This window comes from Chenopodium album, chromosome 5 (genome assembly GCF_948465745.1).
Source record: "Chenopodium album chromosome 5, dcCheAlbu1.1, whole genome shotgun sequence".
Lineage (NCBI taxonomy): Eukaryota > Viridiplantae > Streptophyta > Magnoliopsida > Caryophyllales > Amaranthaceae > Chenopodium > Chenopodium album.
The window spans coordinates 75006120-75025745 of NC_137838.1; positions in this window are offsets into that span (position 1 = coordinate 75006120).

Here is a 19626-nt window from a genome sequence, read left to right on the forward strand (position 1 = left end):
TGACATAGAATCATAAAAAGGTAACTTTGGAAGTTTTCCGAGAGGACAAGAAGAACAAAAAGAATTACAAGCCTTATTACAATCAATAAAATTTTGACTACTTAAAGATCTAAGGACGACATCTCCAGGATGTCCTAAGCGCCTATGCCAAAGATCGGATGAGATAGTAGTGAAATTTGAGTGATTGACGGAAGAGTTGGCTTGATTGTTTGGAAAAATGGGATAGAGGTCACCGGTACTGTCACATCTCATTAGTTTGGCCCCCGTCTGTAAGTCATGCACAGAAAACCCATAAGGATCAAAAGCAATGGAAACCATATTATCAGTGGTAAATTTACGGACTGAGATCAAGTTCTTTATCAATTTAGGAGCATGCAAAACATTTTTTAAGGTAAAGGGAGGGTATGGGTGAGGCAAAGTAGTGCTACCATGACCAATAATCGGAATTAAATCACCACTACCAACAACAATGTTATTATTTTTAATGCTCGAATTGACATAAGAGGAGAGAATACCTTGATCCGCGGTCATATGAGCCGTGGCACCGGTGTCCATATAGTAATTGCTATCCGGTTTACCCAAATTTGCAAGCATGTGCATAGCCGCTTCAATGTCAGTTGGGGACGGATTGAGAGCACTGTAGGCCTGCGGATGCTGGCCCAAAATACCAGGCCCACCTGATCTGGAGTTGGCAGAAGGAGCTTGGGGTCTAGAAGCCCAAGATGAGGCAGGGTATGGGCATGGTGGACTGGGCCACTGACCGGTCCATGGGGTCCATGAAGGAGGCCAATTATACGGGCCCTGCTGAAAAGGCCATTGCTGCCCATTTGTTGAACCCGAATTCTGGGCTGGGCCGCCAGAATTACGAGCCTGCTTATTCGAATTTTTCGAATTTTTTGGTTTCTACTTGCTGTTTTTGGAGGAGGGTCGGGAAGTAGAGGAGTCTGTTTGGTGGCTGCTGCTAGCGGTGGAGAGGAGGGCCGTTGGTGGGCGGTTGGTGGCACCGGATTCCTTGGAAGGCGGTTCTTAATAGTTCTCTCGGCGAGCTTGAGACGGGAACGGCAGCTTTCAAAGGAGGGAAGAGGTTCTTGATTTTGAATAAAATCAACCGTGCCGGCATAAGCTTCAGGGAGTCCGGCTGTCATTTTGAGAATGAGACGAGTATCGGGAATCGGGGCATCGACATCCGCAAGACGATCGGCAAGGGATTTGATGTTATTACAATATCCGTCAATAGAGGTAAAGTTCTCGAAGTCAAGGTCAGCGAGTACTTGTTCGAGATGGGAGGCTCGGGATGCTTTGTTGTCTTGAAACATGGATTCGAGACGGGTCCAAGCACCTTGAGCGGTATCATCTTTAAGAAGAATTGCAGTAAGAAGAGCAGGGGAGATTGAATTGTAGATCCAATTGAGGACCGCAGCATCCAAACGTTTCCAGAACGCAAGGTCAGCAGCTTAAGAGGCCTCATATGCTGCTCGTTCTTTCTTCTCCGTAGGAGGAATAATATGATTGTAAAGGTCATGAACCCTAACAAGCACCTTAAAAAGGGCTGCCCAAGAGTAATACATCCCATGATCGGCATCTAAAGTGATGGGAATAAGGGACTTGACGTTGTTAACGTTCAAGGCTGGGTGATACTTTGATTCTGCCATGGGTATATGCAGCGGAAGAAGGAAGATGAAGGAAGGGGAAAGAGGCAGGAAGCTGGGCGAATTTTGCTAGGGAAGAGGATGAAGGATCGAAACCCTATCTGATACCATGAAAGATTATGATCGTTGATGTTTCTCATTAACAGTGTCAAGAATATATACAAATTACAATAGCAATCTTAGGCTATAATTACGGTAACAAACTAGGAAAGGATATACTCTAAATATACACTTAACTAACTAAGATATATACAAGAATATATTAACATATATTCTAACAATGTGCGGTCGCCAAGTTGCACCTCGTCAGCGTTGCCCTTGCCCACAAACAAGACAGACTATTTATCTTAATATCTTACAAGTTACAACTAAGAAAAGATATACTCTCTCTGTCTCTAAATTACATTCCTACTTCTCTTTATTATGTGAGGAAAAAAATGGTAGAAGTAGGAATGTAATTTAGAGAAGGCAATTAAACCCAAACATTTAAAAAAAAAAAAAAAAAAAAAAAAAAAAAAAAAAAAAAAAAAAACCACATTCACCACCGTGAAACCCAAAAATTAAAATTAAAAAAAAAACCAAAAAAATTAAAAACACAAATACAAACCTAAAAAATTTAAGTGGCTTCGAATTTAACCTTGAATTTCGTTTAACAAGGCTAAATTCGACCATGAAAACACTAGAGTGTTTTCATGGTCGAATTTGACCTTAGAAAACCCTTAATTTGTTAGTGTTGGCGGTGATAGATAGATCGAAAGAGAATAAGAAGAGGAGATAGAAGCAGCTCGAAGAGGAGAAGGAGAACGAAGAGGACGAAGAGGAGAGAGGGAGCATATATATAGAAGGAGAATGAAGAGGAGAGAGAAGAAGAGGAAAGAAAAGAAGAAGGGGGAAAGAGGGGAAAAAAAAAAGCGGACAAGACCCTCTTAGGGTTTTCTAAAGTGTATTTTTTTATTTTAAAAAAAATATTTAGATGGAAATTCCGTCGAAAATTTCCGACAAATTCTTATTCCGTCGAAAAGTACATAATTTCCAACGAATTTATATTCAATCAGAAATTTCCGACGGATTTATATTCCGTCAGAAATTTCCGACGGATTTTCGACGGAATCATTAAACCCGTCGGAAATTTGCAACAGAATTAAAATCCGTCGAAAAATATGATATTTTCGACGGATTTAAGTGTCCGTCGGAATTCGACCTGTTCTAGTAGTGCAACTAAATGGAAACGGAAGAAATATTTGTTATGATGTTTTGAGAAAGAAATACAGTACGGGATGTATAGTTTTGAATTTGAAAATAGAATATAGAGAGTTAGGTTAGAGGAGTTGAATAAGGTTTTGGATAGCTCTCATTGAAGGCCCGTTCTCATTGACTGAAATGAACTGAACTTATTAGAGCTGAACTGAAATGAACTTATTAGAGCTGAACTGAATTGAACATATTAGCTAGAATTGAACTGAATATAATCTGATGAGAACAACCCCTGATTCTTATTCTAAAAAAAAAATAATGTTACAAAATTTCATAATTGCTCCGATTTTGAAGAAAAATGGTGTCAGTATGTTTTGCTTTAGTAATACTCCGTAGTTAATAGATTAATTATAATGGATTATACAATACAATCACATAAGCTAAGATATTAATTAATTACGCAATTGCTAAAACATTACCCCGTACCTCTTAATGAATGCTAAAAGAATTATGCAATGCAATCATATAAGCTAGGGGAATCAAAATGCAATCAATTAAGATCAATTGTCTATTTTGTGCAAATGTAATAAAATAACTTTGTATTTGCTAAGAAGTCTCTCTCTAGGGTGAGTTAGTCCCAAGTTAGGGTTCCTGTGCGTTTGCTCTTTCGATAATCTATCAATTTTCAAACTTTCAAATACCAATTTCTCTGGATTCTGATTGCGGTTAGAACTGTGGGGGACGATCTGGTGAAGGATTGGAAAAAATTGCGATTAACGGATGAAGAAGGAGTGGTGTTAGGGGGTAATTATGTGGAAATTGTCAGTGATGATACTAAAGCCAAAATTGATCTCACGTTGGTGGGAAAACTTTGGACGGTTAAACCTTACAACCTTGAAGCAATGAAAAGAACCTTGGCGAATGTATGAAGATTAAAAGAGAAATTTGCCATTAGGGTCGTTGAAACAAATTTATTTGTTTTTCAATTCTTGTGCGCGGAAGATAAAGATCGTGTTCTAGAAGGCAGATGTAGACACCCAACTGTGTCTCCCCAAAACCAAACCCAGTGATGAGTACCCTTCATGTCATTTGTTTATCGAACAAAGCGAAAGTGTGAAAAGTCTAGTGATGAGGATGTTTTTGTTAAAATATCTCTTCTTTCTGTTTTTGAAAATATTTCTTTTCTTACCTTATTTTTGAAAAACGTGCATTCTAGTTTAGTTTGGTCCATGATTAGGGTCCAATAATAGTGTAGTTGGATGGGATTTGAAAAGAACTTTCCAACGATATATTATAAGCCCAATTCCGATGAATAATGAGGAAGTTATGGCTAAAATACTAAACTGGACCCGGTTTGGTTTTTATATGCGGCCCAATGATCTAGAGGAGGGCCTATTATTAATTATCATTCCTAAAGCTATTAGGATTGATTATAGTCTTTTAGAATACTCTAGAAGGTTCTTTTAAATCCTAATGGAGTTAGGATTGTTAATTATGTTTCAAAGAGTTTGAAATTGAATAAAACTACATTTTTTTAGAATCCTTGTTTTGTACGAAGTGGAATATATTCAGATTTTATTTTCGTGCCTCATAATCCTTATCCAAATTTTATATGGTTGGATAGATCTTGAAATTATCTTTCCAATGATATATTATAATATTAAATCCGAGCTATAACGAAAAAGATATGAATGAGATACAAAACTCTATCCAAAACTGACACCCTTCCACTATTTTGACCCTATCTTTTTATCTACAAAATATTGTAATTTGATTCTAATTGGGTTGGAAATTAGGCTTCAAGAGATTTCCAACGACATATTATATGACTTATTTGGACTTATGGATCAAAAGATATGATAAACACAAAATCCGCAAAAACTGTTTTCCAGCGCCTGGCGCCAATCCTGGCGTCTGGCGCTAGAGTCCAGCATTTGGCGCCACGCGCGTGTTTGACGCTGCGATTGAGTTTTATTCTTGTCGAAACTCTGACTCGTTTTTTTATCCATCCGACTGATTTTCTCTATAAATAGCCTTTTAAAATTCTGTTTTCAATCATCAATTCTCATCAATTCTTATTCTTTCTAATTCTAACCAACTCTCATCAAGAAATTCTTGATATAAACTTCTCTCTCTTTTCTAAACTAGCCTTTTCTCAAATACAAAATTTTGCATTCACAAGACCTAGATACACCTAGCATAATTCGAAGTTGCCTTCGCCTTAGACGTGAAAGGTTTTAATTTCTGAGGGTTTGGTCCCAAATCTTTATTTCAATTATTTAATTTAATTGTTTGTTTTATTATTTTCCTTGAAGTTACTAACGTGTGCATTTTGTTATTAGAAAGAGGTACGAGGCATCCAAGTAAGTGCTTTAATTGATTTATTGTTATTATGATATAGAAATCATGCTTAGGTTGTTATTATGATTCCTAGTGTTATGTTAGGGTGATTTGCTTATATCAATTATGATTTATATGATTCTTTCTATTTTCTTTCCTAATATTCATGTTAGTATCATGTTAGGGCTATATATTTGATCTTTATTGTTTAGTGACATGCCAGGATTTGTTATTAATCTTGTTAGTATCATGCCTAGGATCTTGCTATTATTATGCTTTAACATGATTAAGATAAATATGATTATGATTATGATTTTTAATTATTATTATGATTTATTATGTTGCTTGATATTTATTGTTATTGCTTGATCACACCTTTTATGCATGTTTAAAGGGAATTGGTACTTGTAATCACGCTTAATAAGATAATTAATAATCTTGTTTAGGGTTAATATGATTATAATTCAAGTGATCGCCAATAATAGTTTTATTTGTGCATTAATATTCAACCAACATAGATAAACAGGTTTAGGGTTAATCCTATTGATTGCATGTTAATCAGAAAGCGCACATGAATACTATCTGAATAAAGTAGAGGCCTATTATTAGGGCAGGTTCAATCTCTTTTAGGTTGGATTTGTACCTTCATCCCCGAACCCTATTTGGTTCAAGACCTTATGGAGTTGACGATCTCTTGGATCGTTAAGGGGTGTAACCTTCACCTCGTGAGCGGTTTACAAGTTCCTAAAAAAACTTGTTGGCGACTCTTTTGCTCTATCTTCTTCCCTTTGGACGCCACCGTACTTTAGTGTATGATCACAGTGGGGTTCAAGCTAGGGGATTAATGCTTGAAATATTCCCTACATTTTTTGGCGACTCCGCTGGGGAGAATTTCTATTTTAATTCCTGAAATTTATTTCGGCATTGATTTAGAATGAGTGGATGAGACTCGAAAAGTTCTAAGTATTTCATGTGCGTAATTTTGATTAACATTATTGTCATATGCATAAAAAAGATCTCATTGGAAAGACCATCCGTAATGAGTTAAAAACATAGGATTTTTACACGTAGGAAATTTGAGGAATATCTTTCACAACTAGGATCGAAATAATGCTGCGCAAAACTAGAAAATTTTATCGAGCACAAAAAGCTGCTGAGGCATGTAGGAACTAGCGTCGGGAAACAAAGTCTAGTGCCACTTATTTGACTTTAGCGCCAGGAGACAGCTTCTGTCGCCAGGCGCTAAAGCCAAATTATGGCCCCGGCCTTTGTTTGCTGGCGCCAAGTTCTTCCAACACCGAGCCAGAAATAAGCGTTCTAATTTTGACCAGTTTTTAGCACTATTTGCTTGATCCTATTTCCTGATTGAGTTTTTCTCACTTTTCTAAAACCCATATGTGTTCTACATATGGACATAACCCCCTGGGAATTCATGCTCCATTTACCTGATTGAACGCTCTGAGCAACAAAGGGTACATCCGAGAATGTTGAATTCACCAAACCATGGAAGCGAGTTTTTCTAAACTCGCGGTGTCTCATCCACTCGCGCCAACCCTTCATGGTTAGGCTTGCGCGCAGTGCATCCGGACAATTAACCATGGACCCTCTTTGACTAACCCATATCCCGAACTTTAGAGAACTAGAGTCATGGTTAGGTTGCAAACTCATTGCGTCATATTGTGACTACTTGACTACTTGTGCATTCTTTGCTTGTGCATACTCTGTGTTTTTCCTAACCGTTTGTTTGACTTGTGATTAAGCCTAAATAAACTAATTAATGACTAAAGGACTTTGTTTAATTAATTAATTAATTAATTTGAGCTAATAAATATGTCTAAAATCGAGTCATAGTCCCTTTAAGTCAATCCGGATTTTTATTCCTATATACTGCACAAGCGTCAACTTGTTTTGGTCATAGCTGGAGTTATAGGAAGAACTACCAGTCATGGTTCCAGACCTATTGGAGTTGATGATCTCCTAGATCGTTAAGGGGTGTAACCTTCACCTCGTGAACGGTTTACAAGTTCCTAAAACTTGTTGGCGACTCTTTTGCTCTAGCTTCCTTCCCTTTGGACGCCACCATGCTTTAGTGTATGATCACAGTGGGGTTCAAGCTAGGGGATTAACGCTTGAAATATTCCCTACAGCAGACCTTGGTTTTTTTTATGAGAAATTACTCCTTTTGCAAGAAGTAATTGGTGATGAACAACCGTCTGCGATTGTGTTCAAACGTACCCCTATGTGGGTTCGATTGCTTGACGTGCCTCTAAATAAACGATCACTGGAAGTAATGTATGATGTTGGGGAATTCTTGGGGGGCTTTATAGAGGCTTATGAGACTGATCCCCTAGGGTGGGGGGATAGTGTTCGTATTAAAGTGCTTGTGGATATCAATAAGCCTTTAAGGAGAGGTCTGTTTCTTGCTACGGGGAAAGATAAGCCTCGATGGGTGGATATTAAGTATGAGAGGCTTGCATATTTTTGCTTTTACTGTGGCAGACTTGAACACACACAGAGAGAGTGTCAGTTTAAGGAGCAATCGAAAGGGGATGCGGAGAAAATGGTATAGTAGTATGGGCCGTGGTTGAGGGCGTCTCCGAAAAAGAGACTCAAAATTTACATAGCTGAACGTGAAATTGAGAAGACTTGGGTTGAGCGTTTTAAACTTTCAGCAACATCGAAGAAGGTTCCCACTTACAATGACCCGGGCGTTGTGAAGTTGGGTCCGGTTGGGGTTGTAAGGAAACTTGCTTTTTCACCCCGTCCACTCATGATGAAAACGACAGGAAGGTGTCAATGAAAAATAAGGAGGCAGAACTTCTTGTGGTGTTGGATAGTAGTGGCAAAAAGCTTGTTCTGAGAACCTTTGGTACAGCGATGTGTGAAGATGATGAGGTGGTTACATCAAACATTAGCTCAGGAGGTGAAGGGGAGCTAAAAAGAGGTGTTAGTGTGGGCAAGAGTGGGGAGAGTGCAGGAGGGAGTAAGGAGGGGAAACAGGGGCAGGGATTAGATGAATTTATAAGGCAAGAGGGGGTGGTGGGGGTGGACACTAGGGAGACCTCTGATCTTAATGCATGTCTAGACTTGATAGCAGGTGAATCCGGAGTAAAAGAAAAAGACAATAGAATAATGAGTGGAAAAAAAGATAGTGATATGGTCGAGGAAATAATCGGTCGTTGGACAATTACCCTAAAACCAAACAATATTTCTACCTAAACCAACCTAAGACAAGTCTAGGGTAAGTAGAGGATCGTATCCACAGGGAATGGGTAAGGACACCAAGAGTATGAAACGGTTGCAATCTAGTTCGGTCACAAATTGGGGGTTTTGATTAGACAACTACTATGGAGACAAACACTAGGGGGAAATGGGAATCGAATCCAACCAAACCAATGGATCAAATCAATAGGCAAGCATGAACACAAATTGGGTGATAGAGAGGGCACTCAACATTGCCTTCTTTCGAAGCCACAACACTAAGCATTCCTAAACCAAACTCAACTAACAAGATAGGCCAACTAAGTCTTAATAACGGGAAGTAGACTACTAACTCGGGTTTGTCTTTCGATCGGTCCAAGAAAGCATTAAGGCACAAAAAATTGGGATTTCTCACCTAATTGTCGCAACTAAGACTACTACATCATTCAAACAAGGAACCATAATCAAGAGAAATTTAGCATAACATATAAGAGTGGGCTCACAACTAGACCCCATATTTCAATGCTAGCGTAGAAGTGAATACATGAGAAATAAGTGGCCAACCAATTACACATTATGCAATTAACCAATCCCTTAAAAATCAATCATCAACCTAAAATGAACATGCAAGCACAAACATCAATCAACCCATGGCTTGGTTGGGTCTTCACCCAACCCCTAGCTAATTAACTACTCACTAAACATGGTGAAGGACATCCTAACAACAAGTTCTAATTCTAGCATTAAATTAACAAGTTGAGAGAAGTAGTGGGAATAAAGTAGATTGAACATGCAACAACAATTAAACAAGACCAAGAGAGAAATTAACAATTCAAAGTAAGTAAAAACTGAAATTAGAGAGTATGAGATAGAGGAAAGAGATTACTTAAAATGCTTCAAAGTTGAGAAATTGTTGAATTCTAGAGAACAATCTTCAATTAATCTACTACAATGATTGAGTTTGAGAATATCTAAGCTAATTAATGAGGGTTTATAGAAACTAAGGGCCTAAAAAAGCTGAAGGGAAAGAAGATCCCAAAAACTGAAGTCAAGCGTCATATTTCATACGCCCAAAAATTACATTGTAAAATCCGTCAAAAATCGGGCTTCTGAACAGGAGGAGCGCCCGCTCCTCTTGGTAGGAGCGCCCACTCCTATACCTGGAGCGCCCGCTCCTTACTCTTTGCGCGCTCGCTCCTTACTGCAGGTGGATGGCAGAATGTAGGAGTTCAGGGAGGAGCGCCCGCTCCTATTTAGGTGCACGCCCGCTCCTTATAGTGTAGGGGGTAGGCAGATTGTGATGCTGGGATGAGGAGCGGCCGCTCCTTGCTAGGTGCACGCCCGCTCCTTGTTGGTGCAAGCTCCCTCAAGAAGGTCTTCAAGCTTGAGCCACCTAGCCACATTCTCATTGCACCTACAAACACGAGCACACACGTAAAAAGAAACGGGGAAGCCAAAAGATGCAAATTGCCATAAAAGGAGTTAAGAAAAGGGATTATATAGGGGAAAGAGTACAAAATCGTGTTTAGAATGCCATGATAAGTGGACAAATAAAACACTTATCAAATTCCCCCAAGCTAGCCAATTTCTTGTCCCTAAGCAATTCACTTGGCGCAAAACAAACCAATAGATCAGTCCGCTCAAAGAAAAGCACATGTAAAGATGAAAGAATCCTTAAGAAATGAAACTCGAGCATGAGGTATATGCCTAAGATCAACCACGATCATGACTAGCCAAGGTCTAGCTAACCTTCCCGAATGTACTCAACTTTGGTCCATTCAACTTATCTTACCGCGTCCCCAACACAAAGTTCAAATTCCCCCTAATGGTAGTGTCTCATAACTCCTCGAAGGAGCTGGAAGAAACATAGACAAAAGAAGGTTTTAGAACACTCGACATCTCAATGATAAGTACCCTCTCCATACGCTTGTGAACCAACTCCCTCCATCGACAATGGCTTCAACTACTCTACTAATATTACAAAACTCAAGGATTACGACACAAGGTTAAGGCATAGAGAAAACTAGAAGTGCACTGTAATTAAAGCCAAGCTAAGATGTATATACTAAAAGCAAACCCACATGGGTTTCAAACTTTGACCCAAATTACAAACCATGAATAAACTTGAGACAAAACCGCACCCCCAAGCTTATTTAATTGCTAGGGTGGTGGCTATTCATCACTTCTTTTCTTTTTCTTTTCATCAGTTTTTTTTTTTTTTTTTTTTTTTTTTTTTTTTTGAAACTTGGATATTTACATCATAAACTGCTATTCTACTAATTACAATGAATTAAATATTGAACTAAGAAAACAAGATTGGTATGCCTTAACCTTTTTTTTTTTTTTGTGAATAAACAATACATAACAACCTTAATCAATCACTAAGAGTAGTTTAGGCCGCGATCTTGGGAGTTGGGACTCAATTTCTCGATCTAGGTACTAAATCAAGGAGGATCCTTGCCACTCATTCAAAATGTAGTAGGCTTGAAAAATATTAAAACCTCACTTTTGGAAACAATGTGGGATCAAATACTACCTTTCGGGGTTCAAATTCCTTTGATATGGGCGACACCTTATTACCACAATCCTAGACCTTAAGTCTCGTACATTCGGTAAGGTTATTCTCAGACTAGCCTAAACTAGTCAATTCTATGTTCAACCAAGGGCATCTAAACCATGCTTGAAATTTTATTACCAAAATAAAGCAAATATCCATCACATGCAATCCAATATCATCATTGAGGACTAATCTAAAAGTAAAGGGTTTTTTTTTTTTTACCTTTTTTTTTGAAGAAATATAAACAAGAATAGGAGGAAAGGAGTTACCATTGACCTTGATGTATATCTTTCATATATACAAGATGATAAAAGAATAGTGATTAGTAGCAAAGCAAATAAAGATAGAATATCATGAGTGGATCATGCACATAAGAGTTGAACAATCACTCTACAATTCATAAATAAACCGTCATTTGCAAAACTAAGGCAATTATATCACAAGCTCACTTGAATTCGTTTTACCATCAACGACACTAATCAAATCATCAAGCTAAATGACTACAAGCAAAGACAATATATACAACGTCTAATCTAATTAAAGAAAACAATTTTTTTTTTAATTTTTTTTTATTAGTTTTTTTTTTAGAGTTAAGAGGGGGGGAAAGAGGCACTAGCTAAAGAATTTGGATTTATGGGAAGAAGAACTAGCTAAAGAAGATTGGAAAGGAGGGGAGAAAAGGAGGAGAGGAGAAGCTAACTAAAGAATTTGGATTTAGGGTTTTGGATTTTTGGGAAGGAGAAGAAGCTCATCAATAAATATCATCACCAATGGGGAAGCACATAAACCAAACCAAGCTCATTAAAATGCGGACATTCAACCAATAATTAACCAACCAAGATAGGCGGAGCATAATCATATTAAGCACAAAACTAGCAACATCAAATCTCAACTCAACACAAGGCCTAAATACTCCCCCAAGCTAGACATTTAGTTACCGCTTCAATGAAATAAAATAGGCAATGAAGTAACCTCCCCCAAGCTTGGGATTGGCACCGTCCTCGGTGTCCCAAGAAGTGAAAGGGGCATTAAAACGGTAACTAGAATGTCTAGATCATCTATGGCGCCCCGGCGAATAGTGATAATTGTAGTTGAAATCTACATCACTAGAACCGGTCGGGTCGTCTACGTAGGCATTGGCTCAAAAGCAGAAAAGGCACCGACGTATAGGTTCAAAGCAACGAAAGCGCCGACGTACAGGCATAGCGGAAGCAAAGTTTGAGCGAGCTTTAAAGATCGACAAGTGTTGGTCTTCCGTAATTTTCTTTGGAATATTATCGCAACAACTGAGGATGACTTCAAGTAAAGTTATTTTCGACAGTGTTCGCTAAGATTGTGGAGGTTGTCACCAAAGATTTGAGAAGATAGCACGAGATGGGCGGTCTTCGACGGCATTCGCTAAGATTGTGGAGGTTGTCACCCAAAGATTTGAGAAGATAGCACGAGATGAACGGTCTTCGACGGCATTCGCTAAGATTGTGGAGGTTGTCACCCAAGATTTGAGAAGATAGCACGAGATGGGCAGTCTTCGACGACTTTTTCTATGATTGGAAAGGTTGTCACTATGATTCAAGAAAAGTCTCAAGATGTAGCAACATTGATCGACGGCGTTCCCTAGATTGCGGAAGATCGTCAAAACAAACAGCAAGATGGCGTTCCATAGATTGTGGAAAGTTGTCACAAACAACTGAAGGTAATTTCAGGGCGAAATTATCTTCGATCATAATTCCTGAGGCATGGAAGATGATCATAATGCGGATGAGAATTATTTCAAGAGAAATAATTTTCGATGATATTCCCTTGGACGTGGAATATTATCACAGCGGAGAAGGTAGTTTCAGGCGAAGCAATCTTCTAATTTGGAAGCAGTTACAAGGCGTAGCGGTTTTCAAGCGGGATGGCATTCTCTAGCTTGCAGGAGGTCATCAAAAAAACAACAACAGCAATAGCAACAATCGGTTACTTTCAGAGACGTGTGCTCGACGGTGCAAGATACGCGTTTCTTAACTCTTCTATCTGTTTAACTAATTGAATAGCGTGGGCCTTGCCAATAAGGGTAGGTGGGTTGACCATTGTGACAACCCGGAATCGGCCCTTGTTGAACGGGTCGGTTGGGATAGTTGAGGTAAAGGGTAAAGTCTCCCCTCTCAACTTGATGTTGGTAGCTTCTTTCCGCTACAAAACTTTGATATTCATTTTGCTCAAGGAGTCTTCGGTTGGTTAAATTCAATTGGTTGAAAGCATATTCTACATCAAAGAGGGAAGAGGAAGAACCACCTACCCTAGATCAGGGGATGGAGGATGTACTCGCACGATGGGGTATAAGTACATCCTCGTCATTACCGTCCATACCATGTGGGGGCTGCTCACGTGGCACTTGCCACGTGGTCCCCACCGAGCTATTAACCGCCGGGCTTGGGAGAGTGCAATAATGCTTCTCATTGACTTTCCAACTATAGCGAATATTACGGCCCTCAATTTCAGTACGGAACTTCATATCAGTAAGTGCCTTAATGTCAAGCAAAGTGGGGCCATGAATCGGGGTCATTTGGTCTAGCTTAGACCCAAACCCTAGTTTCCTCGCTATAATTGAAATCATCTCCCCATATCTAATCTCACCACTCATCTCTCCACTCTCCCTAATTTCCTCGCATCTTTTAATGAACATGTATCCCATGTTCACATACGCTTCCTCATTTCCTTCGAATCTTGAAGCTAGGAAGAGGCATTTGATCTCCTCTTTAGTTAGCTTCCCTAAGTCTTGTTTAAAGTAACAAGCATAGCTCATGATTCTCATGAATATTCGAAGGACGGGGTGGATGATGTGGCTAGCATGGCTAGACCGGGTTGTGAAATTGGGATACCCCGCAATGGTATTCCACCAAACTTGCTCCTCATAGCTTGAGAAGTAAGTACCAATGGGGTCATAGACTTGGTTAAAGACGGGTGTAGACACCCATTTGTGTCTCCCCAAAACCAAACCCAGTGATGAGTACCTTTCACGTCGAGTCATAATCGAATAAAACGAAAGTGTGGAAGGGTCTAGTGTTGCGGAAAGTTTTATTTCTTTTCTTTTCTCTTCTCTCTGTTTTTGAAAACTTTATTTTAAGAAAACAGCCAATCCAGTTTGGTTGGTCCATGATATGGGTCCAATAGTGGTGTAGTTGGATGGGGCTTGCAAAGACCTTTTCAACGATATATTATAAGCCCAATTCCGATGAATATTGAGGAAGTTATGGCCAATTTACTAAACTGGTCCCGGTTTGAGCTTTAAGTATGGCCCAATGATCTAGGGGAGGGCCTAATATGATTTATCATTCCTAATGCAATTAGGAATTGTTTTAGTCTTCTAGAACATTCTAGAAGGTTCTTTTCATTCCTAATTCAATTAGGACTCTTCAGAGTTTTAATTGGATCAAATAGCATTTTCGACTGAAATTATATTATTTTATCTTCCGGTACGGGAAATTTATCAGATTTTCGAAAACGCATTGAAATCCAATTTGGCGTCCAACCCCAGGCCTTGGCACCTGGAATCAGGATTGGCGCCAGACGCCAGCCATTGGCGCCTGGCGCTAGCCACTGGTCTTGGCGCCAATGAGCCAGGGCTGACGCCAAGGTGTTTTTATGGTCTTCAGACTCTGTTTTGATAAATTATCTTTTTTGGATGATTTTCTCTATAAATATCGTATCAAAAACTTCGTTTTCATTCACCAATTACCAACTATCTTCATCATCTACATCTATCGTTCATCAATTCCCTTTATTCTTAAGTTTTCATCAACTTTCATCAACATTCATTCTTTCTAAACTAACCTTGTTTTTCATACAAAATTCCGCATTCACAAGATCTAGAAACACCTAGCCATATTCGAAGTTGCCTTCGTCCTAGACGTGAAAGGTTTAATTTCTGAGGGTTTGGTCCCAAATCTCTCTTTCAATTATTTAATTTGATTGTTTTGATTATTATTTTCCTTGAAGTTACTAACGTGTGTATTTTGTTATTAGAAAGAGGTACGAGGCATCCAAGTAAGTACTTTAATGGTTTAATTAATTTATGATGTAGATATCATGCTTAGATTGTTATTTTGATTCCTAGTATCATGTCTAGGGTAACTTTAATATCAAGTATGATTAAAAGTACGATGCTTCCTATATTCTTCCTAATATTTATTCATGTTAGTATCATGTTAGGGTTAAAGATTTGATTTTTATTGCTTAGTGACATGCTAGGGTTTGTTATTAATCTTGTTAGTATCATGCCTAGGATCTTGCTATGTTTTGACATGATTATGATTGATATTATTATTATTATTATTATTATTATTATTATTATTATTATTATTATTATTATTATTATTATTATTATTATTATTTATTTTTATGATGATGATTATTTTTTTATGTTGCTTGATATGTATCATATTTTATATTCTTTATTGCTTGATCACCTTTATTGTATGGTTAAAGGGAATTTGTACTTGCAATCACGCTTAATAAGATAATTAATAATCTTGTTAGGGTTAATTGTGATTATAATTTCAAGTGATCGCCAATAATAGATTTGTTTGTGCATTAATGTTCAACCAACATAGATTAAACAGGTTTAGGGTTAATCCTATTGATTGTATGTTAATCAGAAAGCGCACATGAATACGATCAGAATAAAGTAGAGGCCTATTATTAGGGCAGGTTCAATCTCTTTTAGGTTGGATTTGTACCATCATCCCCGAACCCTTATTTGGTTCATGACCTTATGGAGTTGACGATCTCTTGGATCGTTAAGGGGTGTAACCTTCACCTCGTGAGCGGTTTACAAGTTGCTTAAAAACTTGTTGGCGACTCTTTTGCTCTATCTTCTTCCCTTTTGGACGCCACCGTACTTTAGTGTATGATCACAGTGGGGTTCAAGCTAGTGGGATTTTAAAGGCTTGAAATTATTCCCTACAGTTTTTGGCGACTCCGCTGGGGAGGATTTCTATTTTAATTCCTGAATTTGTTTCGGCAATGATTTAGAATGAGTGGATGAGACTCGAAAAGTTCTAAGTATTTCATGTGCGTAATTTTGATTAACATTGTGTCATATGCATAAAAAGGTTCTCATTGGAAAGACCATCCGTAATGAGTCAAAAAACATAGGATTTTACACGTAGGAAATTTGAGAAATGTCTTTCACAACTAGGACTGAAATAACACCGCGCGAAACTGGATGATTTTATTGAGCACGGAAAGCTGCTGAGGCATGTGGGAAGTAGCCTCAGGGGCCAGAGCTTGGCGCCACACTTTTTGCCGTAGCGCCAGACGCCAGTATTGGCGCCAGGCGCTACAGTTAAAAGTTGGCACCAGTCTCTGTTTGCTGGCGCCAATTTCCCCCAATACCGAGCCAGAAATATGCGTTCTAATTTCGACCGGTTTTTCGTATTGTTTGCTCGATCCTACTTCCTGATTGAATTTTTTCTCACTTTTCTGAAACCCATATGTGTTCTACATATGGACATAACCCTCTGGGAATTCATGCTCTATCTACCCGATTGAACGCTCCTGGCAACAAAGGGTACATCTGAGAAGTTGAATTCACCAAACCATGGAAGTGAGTTTTTTCTAAAAACTCGCGGTGTCCTATCCACACGCGTTAACCCTTCACGGTTAGGCTTCTACGCGGTGCATCTGGACAATTAACCATGGACCCTATTTGACTAAACCACATCCCGAACTTTAGAGAACTAGAGCCATGGTTAGGTTGCGAACTCATTGCATCATATTGTGCCTACTTGACTAATTGTGCATTATTGGTTGTGCATATATATTCTATGTTCCTCTTAACTGTTTGTTGATTTGTGTTGAGACTAAAATTAATGACCTAAGGAACTTTGCCTAATTAATTAATTTGAGTCAATAAAGTCTATTTTCTTTTAATCGGAATTGACCTAGTACGACTTTAGGCATACCCCAGTTGGCTAATAATACCGAAAACAGTCCTGGACCGAAGCTCCAATATTGGTGCCAAAATCTGAGTTGTAGTGCCACTGTATGGTGTGTAGCGCCAGACATTTACTAAAAAGTCTGGCGCCAATCACCATATTGTGACGCCAGTCCTGTCGCTTGGCCGACAGTTTGGATTATTTGTCGAGTCATCGCCTAGGGTCTAATTAACCAGTTTGCTAATTAATTCGGTTAATTTTCGCTGTCAATAACACCTCGTCAAGTCATAAATCGAGTCTGGGTCACATAGTCTAGCCATATGGTCATGACACGAGTCTTAACATGTCACCTACACTCACTAGTCTTAGCACACACTCTGAGTATACATCACCATGGCCATGTCTTAGGTTCATGCATGAGTCAGTCTTTTCCGTCATTTGAATTAGGGGGTACATTTTATTCCTAGTTCTTCATATCCTTCCACCTCCATCTTTTTTTTTTCATATTCTATTCCAATCTTTCTTCACTTCCTCCATCCATTGCATGTTGAATAAAGTTTGAGTCAAATAATTAACAATAAGTATCCCCAAATTCCTTTCCCACAGTACTTGGTCGAGGAGAGAAGGGCGATTAATCAAGGACAACACCTTTGTTCAAGTCTTACTTTTTGATAAACCGATTTGTAAAAAGAGGAAGGCTAAGAAGATAATGGCAACTCAAGAAGAAGTCAATGAGCTTAGGAATCAATTGGTTATCATGACTGAGACACTGAAACTCCTCACACTTAAGGTCGATGATCCCGTGAAGCAACAACGGATGGACCTCATGCAAGAGAGTCTGAGCAAGTTATCTAGTGACTATAAATTTCAGGGCATGAGCTCGCAAGGGGTCTCGCTGGATAAAGAACTTCTTCCGCATAAGTTCAATGCCAACGACATCCCAAAATTCAAGGCAACAGATAATCCTTACTTCCATCTAAAAGCTTTCGAAACTATAATGACCATTAAGGGTATCGATAAGAAGGTTTTCCCCTCTCTGTTCCCACTATCTCTTGAAACCGTTTGCCAACAATGGTTTTTCTCCCTTGACAAGGAAAAAACCTCTACCTGGGAATCAATAGTGAATGCTTTCGTTGATAGGTACAAGTGCAATATCCAAGTTGAAATCGACCATAGACAACTTGAGATGCTAAGACAAAAAGAAAATGAAGGCTTTACTTCTTTCTTTAATAAGTGGAGGAAAACTTCCGCTAAGATGATTGAAGTCCCCACCGAAAAGGAATCTGTGAGGATGTTTATCAAGAATCTCCAAGAAAGGTATTCAAAGCACCTAAAATATCAACACAATTTGAATACTTTCAAGGCCGTTTATGACATCGGAATTGAAATCGAAGATGACCTTGCAAAGCAGAAAGCTACTAATAATAACAACCACGGTGGCTGGAAAGGAAAGAAGAACGACAATCCTTCTTCTTCCGAAAACGCCCACTCTAGTAACAATGTTAGTACCTTTGATCTCAGTGAAGTTTTAGCCATAGATAACCAACGATCTAAGAAGAAACTAAGGAAAGACTTCACCCCCATTGGGATGAGCTACGATACTGCCTTCGATCGACTCCATGCCAAAGGACTCATTACTCCCATTGGACCTATTCAAGATCCCGCACCTGAAAAGAGATTGCCTAGTTGGAATCCAGACGAACACTGCAGGTATCATCAAGGTAGGGGTCATACTACTGAGAGCTGTTGGAAGCTAAAGGAGGCTATCCAACATTTGATTGATAATAACAAGCTTCCCATGCCTCCAGTCAACAAGAAGAACGAGTAATGATAAGGCAAACACAAGACAAGAGGCGAGCTTCAATGACAAGATTTCATGACCTCTTTTTCTATTTTCATTTTACCCCTTCCCCAATAAGTCTAGCATAGGCACCTTTTATTTTCTTTTAGATTAATTTTGTAGATTTTTTCCTTTTTCCCTTTTTAATAAAATGAGCATTTATTTCCTTGCATATGATCATTTCATTACATTCCATAAAAAAAAAAAAAAAAAAAAAAAAAAAAAAAAAAAACCATGTCGAATTAAGCACAAGGTATACCAATGATTTGAGGCACCCCTTGTAGCCACATCATATCTCCTTTCACCTTTCAAATTTACAATCCTTTCTTCATAAACCACTTTGAGCCTTGTCTAATGATAGACCTTTCTTTTTTCAACCTACATCTATCTAATCTTGGGATGGGATGGTGTGAAACTTATGCAATTTTCAAAGAACAAAGCTTGAGTGATTTCAGAAAATCAAAATAGCAAAAATAAGCAAAAGCAAAAATAAATAAAGTGTACAAAAGGGCAAGTGTTCCAATGTCTTTGATATGAAAATATCTTTGATAAGAACACGTCTCAGATTGCGTCTCTTATCGAGTGCTCGGTACCGTGCCTGAGAAACATGAATGCCAAGTGAGTGATAGACCGCATGATCGGGATTGCCCACACTTATAAAAATAAAATAAATGCTAAAGCAAAAAGGGCTAAAAAAGAGTAGAAAACCTCAAACATAAAAATACAAATATTCAAAAGTAAGGTTGCACACCTTGGGGGCTTATCTAGGGTCTTGAGCCTTTATCCCCTTCTTCTTTCAGCCTTTAGCCTAACCACGTTACAACCCTTAAAAGACCTTTTTGAGGTATACACACACTTGTGCGAGGTTCGGCTAGAGCTACGTTCGGCTTGATTCCTAACGGATACGTAGGCAACCTCACATCG